The following is an 18,939-nucleotide window of genomic DNA, read 5'->3' on the forward strand; positions in this document are numbered from 1 at the left end:
CAGCAAATACATTTAAGCCATGTTAACAATATCTGAACTCTAATGTTTCTGGATCTGTAAAAACATGAAGTTGCATTTCTAATCTTTTGTTGTACTTAGGAAATCAGTGAGAGAGTAAGTTAGCTGCCTTGATTAAAAGGGAAACATCATAGTAACTAAAGTTACTTTTAATTTTCTGCCCAATAAAATGCCACTATATAGGCATTTTGCAAAAATGGTTTCAATTCTTCCTTCCCTCTTCTTTGCATTCAATGCAGTTTCCCTTTCTCGAACACATGTCCTCTGTGCAGAACTCCCTCCCTTGACCTTAGACTTGGCTTTACCTCTATTTTCATACTTCATCTTTCTTAAAGATTTTCAAGTTTTGGGATTTAACTAAGCTTTTACCCAGTGTGTTGCTAGCATGTCACATGATGGGTATTCGGTATATATTTTAAATTTAATAAAGGAATGTGTAAATGAAGAAAGACACTGACCATACTGTAAGGTAAACTAGGCTCTCTTTTTGTATTCCTTTTTATTTCTCTGAAATGTGCTAGACTCTGTTTAGTATTCAACCTAGTTATAATACCTTATGAGCAAAAATTACTATGACCTTATATATGTTCTCATGTAAATTTGCAAAAGTAATTATAATAAACCCCAAATTATTTGGCACGCCATCATTAAAATTGTAGTTAAACCACTGGCAACAAGTTTCAGTAGCTCTTAATAGGCTGTGTAAAGAAGTTGTTGAGAAAAGTCCATGTTAGAATGGAAAGCATTAATTTTGTCCTTGTGATTTCTATAGAAATTTTTTTTAAAGGCCAGCAAATATTTGCATGTTGTCAAAAAAGATCATTAATGTATGCTTTTTGTGTCTTTTCATCATATATTTAAGTTACTGTTTGTTTACTAAAAAGAGCAAATATTTTTCTATGACATTGAATAGATGTTTTAACAGTCAACTTCAAAAAATTAACAACTAGTACCTTTGAAACTATTTATATATTTGTAAGAAACAACATTTGTTGGCATGTTTGCCTTGGAGAATTGTGTTTATTTACATAAACTTGGGTAACATGGTTGTCATAAGAAGTTGGATTTGCTCACATATTTTGTGATAATTGACTGAACCAATCATAACTTATTCAGTCGGTATATAAAAATTATTTGTCTTCTCGATTACGAATGTTTTCTTAGACAGCTATTTTTCATATGCAAGTCGGAAATTAGCACCTGACTTTTAAAGATTAATTTTAAAAACGGCAAAACTCTCACTCTTCCACAGCATGGAACTTCAATGTTTTTGTCGTTAACAAAATATTAGATTTTTGTGTCCAAAATGGCAAATAAATATGTTATTTTGGGGGGGACTTAAAATTCCAACAATGAAATGTAAGGCTTGAATATTCAAGATGAACAAAAACTCAGTTATACCAGTCCTTAACAGTTCTTTCCTTGGCAGTGTGTCTCCTTTTCCATTTATAATCAGTTTTAAAATGTTCTGCTGCTCTCTTTCCATGTAATTCCAGCATCCCTCCTCCTTCTCTTGCCAATTTGTATTCTGAAACTCAGAGTTCTGAAAAAGAAGAAAGAACATTTGCATTCTTTTGCTTTCCCGTGTTTACTTCTGTTTTATTTTTATGTTTATTTAGTTCCTCCCCTTTTTTTTTTTTAAGGTTTTACTTATTTATTTGATAGAGAGAGAGCACAAGCAAGGGGAGTAGCAGAGGGGAAGGGAAAAGCAGGCTCCCCGCTCAGCAGGGAGCCTGATGCCAGGCGGGACTCAATCCCAGGACCCTAGGATCATGACCTGAGCCAAAGGCAGATGCTCAACCACTGAGCCACTCAGGCACCCCAAGTTCTTCCTGTTTTTGTCTCATGTCAGTGGGCCTGGGTAGAAATACTTATAATTATAGGGTATGGAAAATATGGCGTATTCTGATTGGAAAACAAAATTTAAAAACTTGAAACTATTTCACACTTAAAGGCCAGCAAGCAGTCAGTAGGAGTGTGAGCATTGCTATGAATTGAAATTCATGATATTACTAATTTACTAATTTATCAGTAGATGCTCTACTCTTACAAGAAAGCAAGTGGTCAGTGGAACAAAGAGTATTAAAACACGAAGGAGAATGTAGTGACCTAGGAAATTTCTCTGTAAACATCTTAGCTGCAACCATTTTTGCCACATGACTAATAGGGTGTAAGACAATTTTGTCATAAAAGATAAAAAAATGAAAAATAAGAGGAACATTCAAAAGGACAAATGAGACACAAAAAATTTAATAAAATTATTAATTTCTTCCTTCCTTAAACGAGGTATTAGTTTTCCAAATACTAGGATGCATATTTTGTAACTGAGCTTTGTATTGCATTGTGAAAACTTCCTACAACTGTTGTTTATTTTTGGCATATTGTCACATGTCTGTTGATAGATATTCCAAAGTTCTGTGAGAAATGTGGGTGAAAATCCAGTGCTGTAATATATTTATAACTGAGTTTTGTTATCATTGAAACTGATGTTATCATTTTGTAGTATAGTACGGTATGCATCTGGGCTTACACTCTCTTATTTCACACTACCACTGTTTTATCACCCTATTTTTTATCAAGACAAAATACATAGTTTTTAATGTTCAATTCCATTGTTAATAGACAAGAATATCTGTTCTTTTGGGTTTCATTTTGTTTCTTTGTTTAATTGCTTTCATCAGTAAGTGCAATTAACTTCTGCTAATATAAATTCCAAGTTTATATCAGCATTCTGGGACATTAAAATACAGATATTTAAATTATTCTATATTTGACAACTTTCCAATCTCTTATTTTAGACTATTAAACAGCAATAATAATAGCAAGAGCAACCTCAAAATCTTTTTAAATTATTTTTTTAATCTAAAAGTTTCATCGTATGGACTTTTTTTTTTTTTTTTTTTTTGATACTCCACAGTGTCTATCAGACAGGGTGCAGTGTCCAGACACTGGGGTGGAGTACAGCTGGAGAGGACCTGATATCTGAAGCTAGATTTGAGAGAATATGGGAGAAGAAATAGTGAAGTACAGGTAAAGCACAGTAATTCACAGGGAAGTTGCTCCAAAGTTTTACATTCTATAGGTCTTTGTGTCATTACATATTCTGATCTCTATGCCTTTAGTGGCCTTGTGACGCTTTGAAATGTGTTTCCTGTAGGGATAATATGCAGAACAGAAGTTGGTGCCAAACTAACATTTGAGATTCATGAGGAGACACAGGAGTGGGCACTGACTCCTGCCCAAGGGAATCTGGAAGGCAGACAAAGGCTGATGAACTGCTTTGATGAAGGAGTCAGCAGAGTGCTGCTCCAGAATTGGGGGGACAAGAGATACATGATGGTTTACTGTGGAGTAGATTTGTGTCTGTGGAAGACAGAACCAGCATGGAATTATCTTGAGTCTTTTCTAGTAATGCTACCAGATAAAGAGACTTGGGCAGACAGTTCTTGGATTTAAGGTACCTGAACTAAAGGAACTGCCAAGAGACAAGTCCAAAAGGGACATATGCACAGTGCGTGAAAATTTCGCACAGGAATTAAGAACTCTGTCTTTAAATACCATATCATCAGAAAGGGCAAAACCATCTTAGAAAATTTTTAGCTCAAGTGAGAATTTAACCTCCCTGTTCCTCTTCTGGTCTCCAACTTATGTTGGAGGGACTTAGAAAGTTGGGAGAAGCAAGGCAAGAAACGGGAAAAGCAACTTTATACCCTTCCCCACAGCAAGATTCCAGCCTAAAACAGGCCGAAGCAGGGGAAGAGAAAAAATATATTTGGTCAAGTCTTAGGTTTTAGTTATTACATGGGGTCAGGAATCACAATTTTTTAATTGAGACTATTTCTGACTTAATGTGTTGCTAGTTACCTAAGAGTGAACAGAGAAGTTATGGATTTACCGAAGTTGAGATCTAATGACAGGGTAAGATTACCTCCACTGAATAAAATTCAGTGGGATGGCAGAAGAAAATCAGATTTCATTTTGATGATAATCCGTGTGTCATGTTTATTTAACGTACCAGTTTCACATGCTTCTCCACTGTCTTTCTGTACAACCCGGTAGAAAAATTTATCATAATACTTATTACTGATTTACTTGTCTGCCTCACTTAGAAGATGAATGATAAGATAGAAACTCATTCTAAAGAAAAGCCAGTAATAGGAAAATAGTTACGCTTCATAGAAAGTTTTCTATCAGGAATCAGGCTTGCTTGAAAGCAGGAAGGAAACTCTGATCTGCAGACATTTTTAGTTGAAAAGAAAAAAAAAACATTTCTTGTATTTGTCAGAATGCAACAAAAAAGGGAATTTTGAAACTATTGGCAGAAATATCTTTGTTTGTTGTGTAAACATTTCCTAATACACAGCCTTTGCCTCAAGCATTCCTCAAGCGATTGTTCTACTCCCTTGTTTGAAATGTTCAAATCAGCAAGCAGTTCATCATTTGATCTTGTTATTTAAGTTATAGGGATAGATATACCAGACTGATTTTCTTGGAAAGTTTTATGACCCATATCAAACTTACTTTGAGCTTTAATACTACTGACAACAACAAATAGGAAAATGGAAAAATTAATGATGCAAAGCTTCAACATTATAAGCAAGTTATTACATGTCTAAATCATTCTGAATATTTGAAAATGGAGCTGTTAAGGACTCTCTAGTTTTGTTAACCTACCTTATTTTGAGATGAATTCATTTGGAAATAAAATAATGTTCTTCTAAAGGAAATGCTGATCTTTTTTTTTTTTTAATGATTTTTTTATTATATTATGTTCATCACCATACAGTACATCCCCGGTTTCCGATGCAAGGCTCGATGATTCATTAGTTGTGTATAACACCCAGTGCACCATGCAATACGTGCCCTCCTTACTACCCATCACCGGTCTATCCCATTCCCCCACCCCCTCCCCTCTGAAGCCCTCAGTTTGTTTCTCATAGTCCATAGTCTCTCATGCTTCATTCCCCCTTCTGATTACCCCCCCTTTCTTTATCCCTTTCTTCCCCTACCGATCATCCTAGTTCTTATGTTCCATAGATGAGAGAAATCATATGCTAGTTGTCTTTCTCTGCTTGACTTATTTCACTTAGCATTATCTCCTCCAGTGCAGTCCATGTTGTAGCAAATGTTGAGAACTCGTTCTTTCTGATAGCTGAGTAATATTCCATTGTATATATGGACCACAACTTCTTAATCCAGTCATCTGTTGAAGGGCATCTCGGCTCCTTCCACGATTTAGCTATTGTGGACATTGCTGCTATGAACATTGGGGTGCATATGGCCCTTCTCTTTACTACGTCTGTATCTTTGAGGAAATGCTGATCTTAAGTGAAAACTTAACTGTTGCAGGTTGAATGCTCCAGGATTAGAAAAGCTGAGATGGAGTCAGGAGTGTAAGATGTTTGTTGGTGATTAACACCAGTGAAGGGCAGGGGAAGAAGCAGGATTAGGCAGAGGAAAAGTTAAACTGCAATACAGCCCTGACTGTGGGGATTCACAGTGCCTGGATAGACGAAATCTGACTTGTATATCCTGCCTGGATGAGACTAATTGAAAAGCAAAGGAGTGCCGGGAACACTGGGCCTCCTTTGAAGTTTCTTCGCTGAAAGTGGCCAGATTCTTACTGCAGTTTAAGGTTCTCCTCTAGGGAATAAATGTTAAAGTTTTGAAGAAAAACAGGCACCTGTGGTGGTCGTACTTCACAGACTCCTTGCCTCCTTGTTTTGTGCTTGCGCTTGGTCTATTGATAGGACCCCAATAAAAGTGGAGACAAAGCTTGGCTCGAGGCCTTTCACCACTAGAGCCTCTGGTCCCCAGGCATCTCCTTTCTCCTACTAAGGTATCTGGAGTAATCTTTTCAATCGCGTCTCACGGTTTGCTGCCCAAACCCGACACCTGACAAAGTCAACCCTGCCAGAAGCTCTAGAGTGCATATTGGCCAAAATTTGCCAAAAATTGACAAAATTGCCAAAAATTACACCAAATGGCTGAGTGGTTTTATCTCCATCTTGCTTATTCAGCAGATACGGGCTGTTTTGGGAAGGGTGAGACCTCTGTTGGCAGTTTTCTGCAGCTATGACTGGCCCTAAAGTAGTTGACAACTAAAAGACTATTTTGCTGACCACCCTATTTGTATCTGGTCATCCTTTCTTGATGAGGAGTGGGCCGTGCATTTATGCATTATCTGTATTATCTGCTACAAGTTTTGGATGCAGGAAGCTTAGTTAGCATAGACATGTATTTATTTACTGAAGATGTTTCTGTGTGTTCAACATTCAAAATTAATTGACTATCATATTCCATGAAATTAAGTTTTACTATTCAGAAGTGTCTGCTTGAGGATTATTCAAGAAATGTATAGATAAATCAATCTTCTCTGACTGCCTAAACTTAAGGTGTTTATGTCTTCATGTTATATTTGCTCGATGAAAAAAAAATTGTAGATAGAAATTTGAAAACAATTGAATATCAAGAGTATGTATAATCGCTATGAGCTATTACTGTCATATAACATAACATACGCATTCTAAAAGTTATTGTGCTGTGCAGAATAGGACAATAAAAGCTACATGCCTTATGGAAAAAATGGAGTTAGGGACACAACATTCAAAAACTTCATCAATGAAACTATTATGGTCTGAATGTTGTGCCTCCCTAAATTCATAATGTTGAAATTTTCACCTCCAAGATGATGATATTAGGAGGCGGGGCAGTGAGGGGATGATTACGTCTTGAGGACAGAGCCCTCATGAATGGGATTAGTGCCCTTATACAAGAGGCCTGAGACGGCTACCTCATCCCAGCCACCACACAAGGACACAGTGAGAAGTGGCAGTCTTCACCCTGGAAAAAGGTTTTCACCAAAACTCAAACATGTTGTCACCCTGATCTCAGACTTCCAGCCTCCAGACCTGTGAGAAATAAATTTCTGTTGTTTTATAAGCTACCCACTGTCTGGCATTTTGATATAGCAATCTGAATGGACTAAGACACCCACACGTGTACGCACACACACAGATGGGCCATGGTAAAAACATTAACACAGTCTACTCATGTGAAATTGTTAGGAAATGTACAAATACTACAACAAATATAGCACTTTGCCTTGAGAAATACCTGAAGTTTGCTTGTGGAAGTGGTCATAGGAAGGGTTGCATCCTGTGAGTTATAGATAAGTGATGGAAGAGGTTATCTGAGATTAGACAGAAAGTCGTAACACCAAATGTGGATGGGTGTGCCTCATTTCCCTCTCTCTACCTCCCTCATCCTCCCTCCCTCTCTCATTCTCTCTCTCTCTCTCTCTCTCTCACACACACACACACATATACACACACAGACGCACACACACATGCACACATGGTGTGTTTGGGATGGGAGATGTTATTCTTGCATGGGTTGGTTCAGCTGGGTGCACTTTTATGCATTCACCTACTGTTTCTCACCGTTGAAATTATGTATAAACAATCTCGAAATTTGTTTTATGCTCAAAGTGTTCCCATTATTGGAATAAATTTGCATTTCCAAAACAAACCTTATAGCAGAATGAGTGTACTTTTAAGGCATGTTGTTTCCTCTTTGTTCTTTAATGGGAAGACATAGCTAATAATATGTTAGGTGTTTTCACTTAACAGCCATTTAATCATTTCTCAGTCAGTTTTCTGGGCAGCCTTGAGAGGTAAATGTTATTGTCTTCACTTTTATAGATAAGGAATAAACTAAGAGCGGTTAAGGAAATTTCCAAAGGTATTACAGTCCATCAGTGGTGGGGCAGAAAGAAATTCAAATCTGTCAAATTATAAAGCCTGTGTTCATTGTCCAGATTACATTGTGTCCGCATTTTTTAAACAGAGTGAAGTGTGAGGCAAAAGTGGGAATCTAAAAAAATTTCTCCACTTGTATGGATCTACATTTTAATGCAATATTGGTAACTACATTTTCATACGGTATGAACATTAGCATACTGTTATAATTTTTATGTCTTTATGTTGGTTCTTAGCCATTTCCAAAGAAACTGCTATTTCCATGAACGACATTAAATATTTTTCTGCTGAAAATGCTTTTCCTTATCTACCTAATTTACATAATTCTTGAAAGAAAAGGAAATAATAGAAAATCTATGAGATTGTGAAAAAGTCTTGAATCACACATATACATTTTGCTCAATTTTCAGACATTACAGATAAGTTGTATATTCTACCAAAAAAACACTATAAATAGAGCAATTTAAAACCCATCATTAATACAGCTCAAATAGCCTGCATACTTCTCAATTTGTTATTTCTCATGATTTAATCTATGGAATATAACACCACTACTTTACAGCTAGCATCATTCCTTATATTTCTATGTGCATGATTTTAAGAAACTTAAAAGCACTACTCTTCATTTCTTTTGAGTCCATAAATGATTGTCGAGGCCATAATTTTGTCATCTCTTTTGCTGCAGAGCCATATCATGACTTCAGAAAACATTTCTTTCCACCATATATCAAAGTACATAAACATATGCTGCTTCCATAATTACCCTGCGTCTTCGCTAAAGGGTAGAAATTACAATTGGACAAAGTATGGGGTCATTTAGAGTATACAATATCAAGTGTACAAATGAGACTTCTTATCTCAAATATAATTTTAAACACCTGACAATCGTAATATCCTAATTGATAAATTCATCTGAACAAATGTAGTTATACAAGTATATAGGTATTTTTATTTTTATAGGTATATTTCTTTCCTTAAAAATAAAAATACCCTACAAATGATTAATCTATTAAGTGGCTGTAGTCATTAATATCTTTGTGTGCATGTACTTTCACATACCTCTGTGTCTCTTTTTTCACTGTGAGTTTATGCTTATGCATTAATGTGTATATATATATGTAATAATGATTATACAGATACTCTTTTGAAACTGCTTCTCATCTATAATACATCATGATAATCTTTTATGTCAATATATTTTCATATACAACATTGTTTCTGTAGGCCGAATATTATTTCATTATATGGAAACATCAAAATTTTTAAACAAGTCTATATTTTGACAGTACCTCTATTTTTAAATTTTTTAATATTTTGAATAACACTATGAAGAACAACCAAAACTATAAATGAGCACAAATGAATTCATACTCTCTTTAAGCTAAATACATAGAATAGAATTTTTAGGTGAAAGGGTAGGCACTCCTTATGGTATTTGCAGTTATTTCTGAAAAGACCCACCATAATTGGAACAAATATATTCCTGTACATGAGATTTCATTCTGTACTTCATAACCAATAATAAGTTGCATAATTTTAAAAGTTATATGCATTCCTTGATTGTTTACTGTATGTGATGCTTTTTTGTGCCTATTGTTACTTTGAAATTTCACCTATTTTTCTTATTGTTCTTTTTCCAAGTTGATGTTTTTCTAAGTTAGCCTGTTTGAATTTGCCTATGCTAAGCACCTCATGTAAATGGAAAGTACCATCTGTGATCTTTGTGACTGGCAATTAGTAAGTTTTCAGGGCTCATCCATATTGTGACACGATCACTACTGCATTTTTTTGTATTCCCAGTAGTATCCCGTTGTATAGATATACCACAGTTTTGTTTTTTGTTCATCACTTGTTGGGCATTAGATTTTTTTCCTCCACTTTTTAACTATTATTAATAATGCTCGTATGAACATTTGTGTACAAGCTTTTGTGTGGAAATACATCTTGATTTTTCTTGGGTATATACCTGGAGCGGATTTGCTGGATTACATCTATATTCCACTTTTTGACAAACTGCCAAACCGTTTTCCAAAGTGTGAATGAGTGCTCAGTTTCTCACATTCTCATGAAAATTTGTAATAGTATGTATGTATCTATGTTTTTATTTATTTTTTTGCCACCCTAGTGCATGTGCAGTAGTATCTCGTTGCAGTTTTGATCTGTGCTTCCCTACTAATGATGTTAAGCATCACTTCATGTGGTTAGAGGACATTTGTATATCTTCTTTGGAGCAATGCCTTTCCAAATCCTCAGCCCATTTTTAATTTGGGTTGCTTGTCTTTTTATATTGAGTTGTGACCCTTGTTTATATAATCTGGATACAAATATCTTCTCAGATATGTGATTTGGAAATATTGTCTCCCATTCAGTGGATTATCTTTTCACTCTTTTTGTTGGCGCTCTTTGAAGCACAAAGTTTAGCTTTGGTGTAGTCCTATTTATCTATTTTCTTCTGTTGCTTGTGTCATATCTAAGACACCATTGCCTAGCCAGGTCAGAAAGACATCCTCTTACGTTTCCTTCTAGAGTTTTGTAGTTTTACTTCTTACATTTAGATCTATGAACAATTTTGAGTTAATTTTTATGTGTGAAGTAGGAATTCAATTTTATTCATTTGTATATGGATATTCAGTTTTCCCTGCACCATTCGCTGAAGAGACTTTTCCACCGAATTGTCTTGACATGCTTGTTAAAAATCAATTGACTGTAAATGCGAGTGTTTATTTGTGGACTCTAATTTCTACTCCATTGATCCGTATGTCTGTTTATGACAGTACCGTACTGCGTCAATTACTATAGCTTTGTAGTAAGTTTTGAAACAGGGCTGCATTAATGTTCTAACTCTGTTCTTCTTTATTCAGATTGTTTTGGCTATTCCTAGTAGCCATATGAATTTTAGGATCAATGTGTCAATTCCTGCAAAAAAAGGCAACTGGGATTTTGAAAGAGATTGGGTTGAATCTGTAGATCAATTTGGGGATTACTGTCATATTAACAACGTTGTGTCTTTTGATCCCTGAACACAGGCTGTCTGTTTATTGAGGTCTTCTTTAATTTCTTTTAACAATGGTTTTTAATGATTTTCAGTGTATAATATACCAAGTCGTATCATCTAAAAAGGTTTCTTTGTCAGTCACAGACTAACAAAGACATGATTGTGAGATCATGATCCAGCTTCTTTAAGCTTTGGCTAGAAAGTAAAACATACCATTCTGTGTGCAGCTGTTTGCTCATAGCTAGTGGGGTGACCCTACCTTAACAGCAAGGGCTTGGGGAATGGGGAGAGAATGGATACAGTGCTTTCTGAGCACCTCTGACACAAGACACAACGCTAGTGTAGGAAAGAAAGAAACATCAGGCTTTATTGTTATGCAAGGGGAGAAAAAGAGATGAGAAACTGTGTTTATTCTAACATTTGTGTGAAACGAGAGTTATGTGCATAGATATGTTTGAATTGGTGTGGGAAATAAATGGCATGGTACAACACAAAAACTGATAACTATATTTGCCTCTAGGGAAGTAAACTTGAGTGTGGGACAGGATTGGATATGAAATTTACTTTTAGCTTTATACCATATTTTACTTTTTGAACTTTGTGCATTTTATCATAGTAAGCAACATAAAAAATACTAAAACCTGATATCATTTTCATTAAAATCAGGAACAAGTAGGAGATACACAGAAATATTTAATATTATTGTAAAGGCTTGAGAGAACAATATTAGATGAGAAAATATACCAATAAACATAAATAATTAAAAAGAATATGTTTTTATTTGTAGATGACATGATGGATTTCCCAGAAGAAACAGACTCTTAACTATGGAGAACAAAGTGATGGTCACCAGAAGGGAGGTAAGTGGGGGGGGAGGGGGGATGGATTGGATAGGTGACGGGGATTAAGGAGAGCACTTGCTGTGATGAGCACTGGGTGTTTATGTAAGTGCTGAGTCACTAAATTGTACATCTGAAACTAATATTACACTGTATGTTAACTAACTGTAATTTAAATAAAAAGTTTTTAAAATTAAATAAATAATGAAAACCTATTACAGAATTAACTTTAAAATGTTGGTAATTTCCCTAAATATAGGATATAGATTCAAAACCAGATTTCCTCTTCACTGGCATTAAGTTAATTAAGAGCCTATATAAATAATAATAGCTATGAAATGTTTTAAAATAAGTAAGACTATATTTAGCATAAAAGTTAAAAGATCTATATGAAAAATAATAAAACTATTATAAAATATATAAACTAGATTTTTAAAACTATATCAACACAACACATTCCAGAAGAGAAAGGCTTAATATCATATAAATGTCAAATTTGAGAATTTAAATATGATATGAAACAATTCCACTCCGAATTTTATTTGAATAATTTTAGGAGTTGAGAAATGCTTTTACTAAGCAATGGTTTAGCAATTCAATAGAAGTTTGAGAATAATGAAAAAATGTAAAAGGAGGGAAGTAAGAACAGTTATCAGTTATCAAAACTTGGTTCAGTGGTATAATAAGCAAAATTGTATTATGACAGAGAAATTAAGTATATTAGTAGAACAGTAAAGAGACTGGAAATAACTATAAGTATACCTGAGACTTTGTATATGATGAAGGTAATGCTTTCATTTCAGAAACGAAGCATAGCATGATACAATAAAATCACAACAGGCATATCTTACTATTCTTCTGCAAGAGAATGATCAACCTCTATCCCACACTGTACATAGAGTTCTTTAATGTGAGTGATATTTCCCTAAGCAAGGCAGCAAACCCAGAGCCCAATAAGAAAATATTGAGAAAAAATGGGGCACCTGGGTGGCTCAGTCAGTTAAGTGTCCAACTCTTGATTTCAGCTCAGGTCATGATCTCAGGGTTCTGAGACTGAGCCCCACATCAGGCTCACCACTGGGTATGGCATTTGCTTAAGATTCTCTCTCCCTCTCCCTCTGCCTTCCCCCACCCCCCACTCACCCTCTCTCTCTCTTTCTCTCTAAAATAAAAAAAAGGAAGAAAAAGGAAAAAAAATATTGAAGAAGAATGGACCATGAATTAAACCTCATTCAAATCATGCCAATTTTTTCAAAAAACAACAAGTTACTTCTAGAAACCCATGTATAACTCTAAAGAAAACCTTCTCATGAGACTTCAATTTACATAAACCAAAAATAAACACATGCCATATTTGAATTTGTGAAAGGAAAAAAGTCTATAAAAAGAAGCTTCCATGTAGACTATATATCTAACCATAATAAAAGATTTATATATAAAACAAAAATTGTCCAAAACATATTTTTTCAGTAAATAAGTTGAAATCAATTCATTGCAATATCATAGTACTTTATTTTAACTATAGCAAAACTCAAAATATATTTTGTTAAAATACAATTATATAAAATCTGTTTAGAGATGTTTATTTTGGCTTTGAATTTTGGAAACTTTTATTTTGTAACTAAAGTAATATTTGAGAAAGCCATTTCCTATCTTTGGTCTTAAAATTCCAGTTGTCAGGGCACCTGGATGGCTCAGTTGGTTAAGCGTCTGTCTTCTGCTCAGGTCATAATTCCGGGGTCCCGGGATCGAGCCCCGCATCAGGCTCCCCCCATCTGGCTCCCTGCTCGGTGGGGAGCCTGCTTCTCCCTCTCCCTCTCCCTGTTGCTCCCCCTGCTTGTGCTCTCTCTCTGTCAAATAAGTAAATAAAATCTTTAAAAAAAAATTCCAGTTGAAAATAAATTTAAACATTTTGTAGCTCCTGCTTCTCTGCCATCCACAATGAAAGAAGTATCAGTTGTAAAGAATCAACAGTACAGAATCAGATCACTATATACATGCAATCATTCTAAGACAAAGGTGACACTGCAAGGTAGTGAGGAAGTAATGGTCTTTCAATAAATGATGTTAGGTCAATTGCCTTGCCATAAAAAAAAGGTAAATTACTATCTTACATCATACATGAAAATCAACTCCAGAGGAACTGCAGATTGAAATGTGAAAAATAAAACCAAATATTTTAGAAGAAAACATGAGAGAATAGCTTCATAGCCATATGGTATGCCATATTTTCTTAAATAGGATGAACACAGCTTTAATTATAACCAAAATAAAAGTTATTAGACTACATTAAGATCAACTCCCTCCAGTAAGAGTGTGAATAGGCAGCCCACAGAGTGAGATATTTGTAATACATATATTTGCAAATGACTTGTCAGGATATATTTAAAGAACCCTTGGAAATCAGTAAGAAAAAGACAGAAATCCAATAGAAAATTAAGCAAAAGATTTAGACAAGCACTTTTAAAAAAGGATATTCAAATGGCCAATAAACATGTGTTTAAATTCATTCATCTTCAAAAATTACAAAATGTAACTACAATATGCTACTATTAAAATGAAACAGAAGTCAATGGCAAATGTTGGTAAAGTTGTGGAAACAAAAATTGATATAATGACTTTGAAAACCAGTTTGGCGCTATTTATTAGCAGTGATCATTTGCATACACTATTCTTTTGCAATTCCTCTTCTAAGTATGAACTCAACAGAAATATATACACACATTCACTGAATTATAGAATGCTCACATCAGCATTGTATATAATAGCTAAAAACTGAAACTAGCTATATTCCTACTGGCAGTAAAATGGATAAAAATATATTGTATATTCACATGTGGGATAATAACATATGAGACTGAGCATACTGTGAATGCCTTCACTGGTATGGCTGAACCTCACAAATAGAGTATTGCATGAAGGAAGTCGTACCCAAGAGAGTTCATACTGTCAGAGCCCTTTTGCATATAGTTCAAAAACAAAAGAATCTTCATTATGTTAAAAGTCAAGCGGTTTACCTTTATTATGTGATTGCCTATATGGGAGTCCCAGTAAAGTTGTCCTTTGACCCGGCTGCTGGTCACATGGGTGTGTTTGGTTTATGAAAGGTCACCCAGCTCTACCCTCGTGATTTGTGCCCTCTCCTTCATATACCTTATTCCTCAATAAAAAGTTCAAAAAATACTAAGAAGTCTAGCCCAGAGTGATTTTGGAATATATTCTCTGCATTAACCTATTTAGTCACGTAGAGAGATACTAGAATATTCCAAACTGAAAAAGGAAAGTAGAAACATTTGGAACCACAATTCTCTGAGCATAATACAACTTTTCATTTCATATAGTGAAATTAAGTGGAAATTTTTGTCTCAAATTAGCCCACTATCTTCTGAAAAAAAAAAAAATTTTTTGGAACTTAGCATTTCGGGCTTTCTTATTGATTCATAAATCTTTATGTATCCTGTAAGTGTTTGTGCCATCTTTTCATTAGCTGTACTGGATCTGCAGCAAGCCCATCCATCAGGACAGCAGATGTGCACAGTGTTATGCATTTAAACAGTGATCAAATTGTGGGAAGGTAAAGCATAAATAAGTAGATAAGGCTTGTTATATCAGGGCTCCTACATCAAAACAATGTTTTGACTGGAAACAGTTCTTAATAATAATTTCATATCCTAATCTATGGGGAAAATTCCATTTACTGTACCTGCTATGGGTATGAATTTTCAGTACAACTTTCATATTAAGGCTGCAGTGAACAGATTCTTTCTAAAGATGAACCCAGTAATTCATTTCTTGGACCAGTCATAAAAACCCTGTCAAACTTGACTAAACTCGAAATAACAGTCACTTGCCTGGTAATCTGTATTCAATGTTATGCGATATATAGGTTTTTCTAAATCTGATGGCTCACTTAGGTCAGTAATCCTGGCTTTATATTTCACTACTAATAATGCTAAGAAATTGAATGAAAATAGACTTTCAGATCCAATCTGGAGTAAATAGATATAGGGATTTTCTGAGTCTCTTTAGACATTTAAATTCAAGTTACATCAAAAACTCATCAATATTTTCTATTCTAATAGTTATTAGTGTATGAATAAGGTTTGCCATCAGTTCCTTCATTTTTTCAAGAGCAACTCAGCAAAATAAATTCTTTGACTCTCCAATTTTCTTTAAAGCATTTCTAAGTATTTATAATTAAAGAATCATGATTCCTTTTAAAACTATTGGGATTAAACAATTGGAATTTAAGATGTTAATTTCAGCAACTAGAAAACTATACTAGCTTTTTAATATGTTATTTTGACAAAGAATATATTAGACAAATGTAATAAACTTGTACCCCTACAAATTAATGATTAATAATAGCATATGATGAATAGTAGCCCATGTCTTTTACATGCTGGTCAAATTTAAATTATATCTGAACTATTGTATGGTCCAAACCCTGTCATGCTGTTTCTAGCTCAGTGTTTTTTCACATTCAGATTTTTCTGTCTTAATTTTCCAAACAATACCTTTTAGCCCAATTCCTCATTACCTTTTCCTTCCTTAATTGCCTCCATTTGAATGAAAAATATTGTCATTCACCAAATATTAAAAAAAATATGAGGGTGACTATACCTCCTGGTTTGCCTTGGACAACCCCTTTTGTCCAGGTCTAATTGTTAATACTGCCTCATTTTCCTGTCAAAAGTGTCCCATTTAGATGCCAAATTATATGGCAACATAATCATCTATGATTATTCCAGAGGTAATCATTGTATCCTGTGAATTTTATTTCTCAAATGTACCTGAAATCCAGCCTCTTCTCCCCATCTCTACTGCTATCACTCTAGGTCAGCTACCAGACTTCTGGAACAGTTTCTATCTGCACTTTCCCCTTTTCCCCCTTTAAATCTTTTGTCTACAGTAGAACCAGAAAGCTTCTTAAAGCAAAGCAAATGCCTATTTTTAGTTGTTTTTATGGCTCTTAGAATGAAATCTAAGCTTCTTATTCTAAGTCCCTATCTGACCTAGTCTTTGCCAATATCCCTGGCCTCGTGAAAAAAGAGCAAGGTGTGTTTGAGAAACCTCGTCTTTAAGGTTTTTGTTTGTGTCAGCTCTTGAGAGGTCTTTGCCATTCAAAAAATCTATGCGTTCCCTTTTTATTCTCTACCATATTGCCATATTTATTTCTTTCATAACTCTTATAATAACTTGGTAAAAAATGGCTTTTTGCTCATTTTCTTTCTGTCTGTTCCATGAGAACAAATTGTTCACTAGTCCATGTTAAGTGGTGAGCAAAGTGTCAGGCACATAGTGGTATTTTTAGCAACCGGCAAGTATATTTATTTCAAAAACCTAATTTGCTCTGAACCTCTTCCAGGTAACGGAGTACAGTTAGGAAGACATGTGCGATCTTCACCCTCAATATACATATTCCAGTGTGATAAAACTGATATGCTGTGAAGAAAATTAGAGTAGTGTATTAAAGTGAGACCAGAGGAGAAACCCTCTGCTTTCACTTCAGTGCTCAGAAAAGGCCTCAATGAGAAAGTGCTATTAGATGGGAGACCTACACAATGAGTAAGGGAGAGCTGTATGAAAAGACTTGCCAGAAAAGGAAGGAAGGAAGGAAGGAAGGAAGGAAGGAAGGAAGGAAGGAAGGAAGGAAGGAAAGAGACCTGCAAGGAGATGGAAAAACTTGTACAAAGCCCCTGAAACCAGAAGGTACTTGGCATATTAAAAACAGAAAGATGAGTTTGATGACCAAGCAAATAATTTATTTAATCTTTTATGTAATTCAGTAGATATTTATAAAGCATCTACTGTATACCACTGATTGCTCTAGGCTTTTGGGATACATCAGTGAATACAATAAGGAAATATCTCTACCCCTGGGACCTTTACAATTCTAAAGAAGGAAGAGTAAGTTATGATATTTAATAGCAAAATAACTAGGTATTTTAGACTAAATAATTTCTAGCGTCACTTCTGATACTCAAAAGTGAATTAAGTTTTGGGGCGCCTAGGTAGCTCAGTTAACCATCCAGCTCTTGATTTCAGCTCAAGTCATGATCTTGGGGTCGTAAATTTGAGCCCCGGCTTGGGCTCTGCACTCAGCGGGGAGTCTGCTTGAGATTCTTTCCCTGTCCATTTGCCTCTCCCCACCCCCTACCGCACCCCCCCCCCCGCTCTCAAATAAATAAATAAATCTTGAAAAAAGAAAGAAAGAAAAGTGAATTAAGTTTTTTTTTTTTAATTATAACACATTGAACAGTCTTCACATGTCACCTAAGGAACCAGAGAGGACTGTAAGCCTAGAACATGGATTGATTTGGTTCATTAGACTATCACCTAGTTCTAAAGCAACGAGCAGTTTCTTCCTATATGAGTTGTGTTTCGTGAATTGTCAAATCTAATTTTATGTTCACCAGTATGCTGAACTATTTTTACCACTCAGTTATCTTGTCATTAAAGGAAATGGAACATAGTCTATCATTGCTGATATCTATGATTTTCTAAGGGCTAAAAACCTGGAAACAATTCTAAGTTCATTCTTTTTTGTGGGAGTAGAAAAATAATAGTGTTATCTGAAGACCAGATACCAGACTGAAGAGGCCTGCAAAAGAAGAATTTTTCACTTCAAAGAATTTTTTCTTCAAAAGAAGAAATTTGCCTTCAGTGAAGGAACTTACATATTAGGTCTGTTCTATTTACTCTTTTCATTAATGCCTATTGCTTTAACCAAAGGCTAATTGAATATAGTTAAATATTCCATTTGTTCTATAAGAAAAATATGACCTATTTTGTTTGTTTTTCAGAGGGGAGTAAATTAATGGCAAGGCCTGAAGATCATAGGTTATGACCCGTTGGTCACAGTATTTTGTAGCCGCACAATGTAAACTCAGACGATGCTTTTCTTTGATTTTTTTTTATTGTAAGCATCCATATTTTCTATCTCAGACAAAAATAAATGGCTATCTTGCAGCAGGAAAAGGGATATAGCCTTTCTCATACAAAATGATGTCTAAAATCACCTTTTTTATTAAAATCTTTTCTTTTTTTTTTTTTTTTAAGATTTTTATTTATTTATTTGACAGAGAGAGAGACAGCCAGCGAGAGAGGGAACACAAGCAGGGGGAGTGGGAGAGGAAGAAGCAGGCTCATAGCGGAGGAGCCTGATGTGGGGCTCAATCCCCAGGACCCTGGGATGATGCCCTGAGCTGAAGGCAGACGTTTAATGACTGAGCCACCCAGGCACCCCTAAAATGTTTTCTGAATTAAAATCAAGATGAAGAAAGTATCTTCTCACTTTCTAGACTGTTCTGATGTAATCCTATCT

At 35.0% G+C, this 18,939-nt stretch overlaps 1 long non-coding RNA gene across 8 annotated transcripts in view; it reads left to right on the forward strand.

Moving 5' to 3' along the window:
* The window catches only part of LOC123795723 (uncharacterized), an 870,146-nt gene that overhangs the window by 358,661 nt on the left and 492,546 nt on the right, over positions 1–18,939 (forward strand). For all 8 annotated transcript variants that reach the window (XR_015722996.1, XR_015722994.1, XR_015722989.1 and 5 more), the window contains one exon: positions 11,561–11,633. This is a non-coding gene — a long non-coding RNA (uncharacterized LOC123795723). The remainder of the gene's footprint in view (positions 1–11,560; positions 11,634–18,939) is intronic.

This window comes from Ursus americanus, chromosome 35 (genome assembly GCF_024610735.1).
Source record: "Ursus americanus isolate L20-20 chromosome 35, mUrsAme1.1.p, whole genome shotgun sequence".
Classification (NCBI taxonomy): Eukaryota; Metazoa; Chordata; class Mammalia; order Carnivora; family Ursidae; genus Ursus; species Ursus americanus.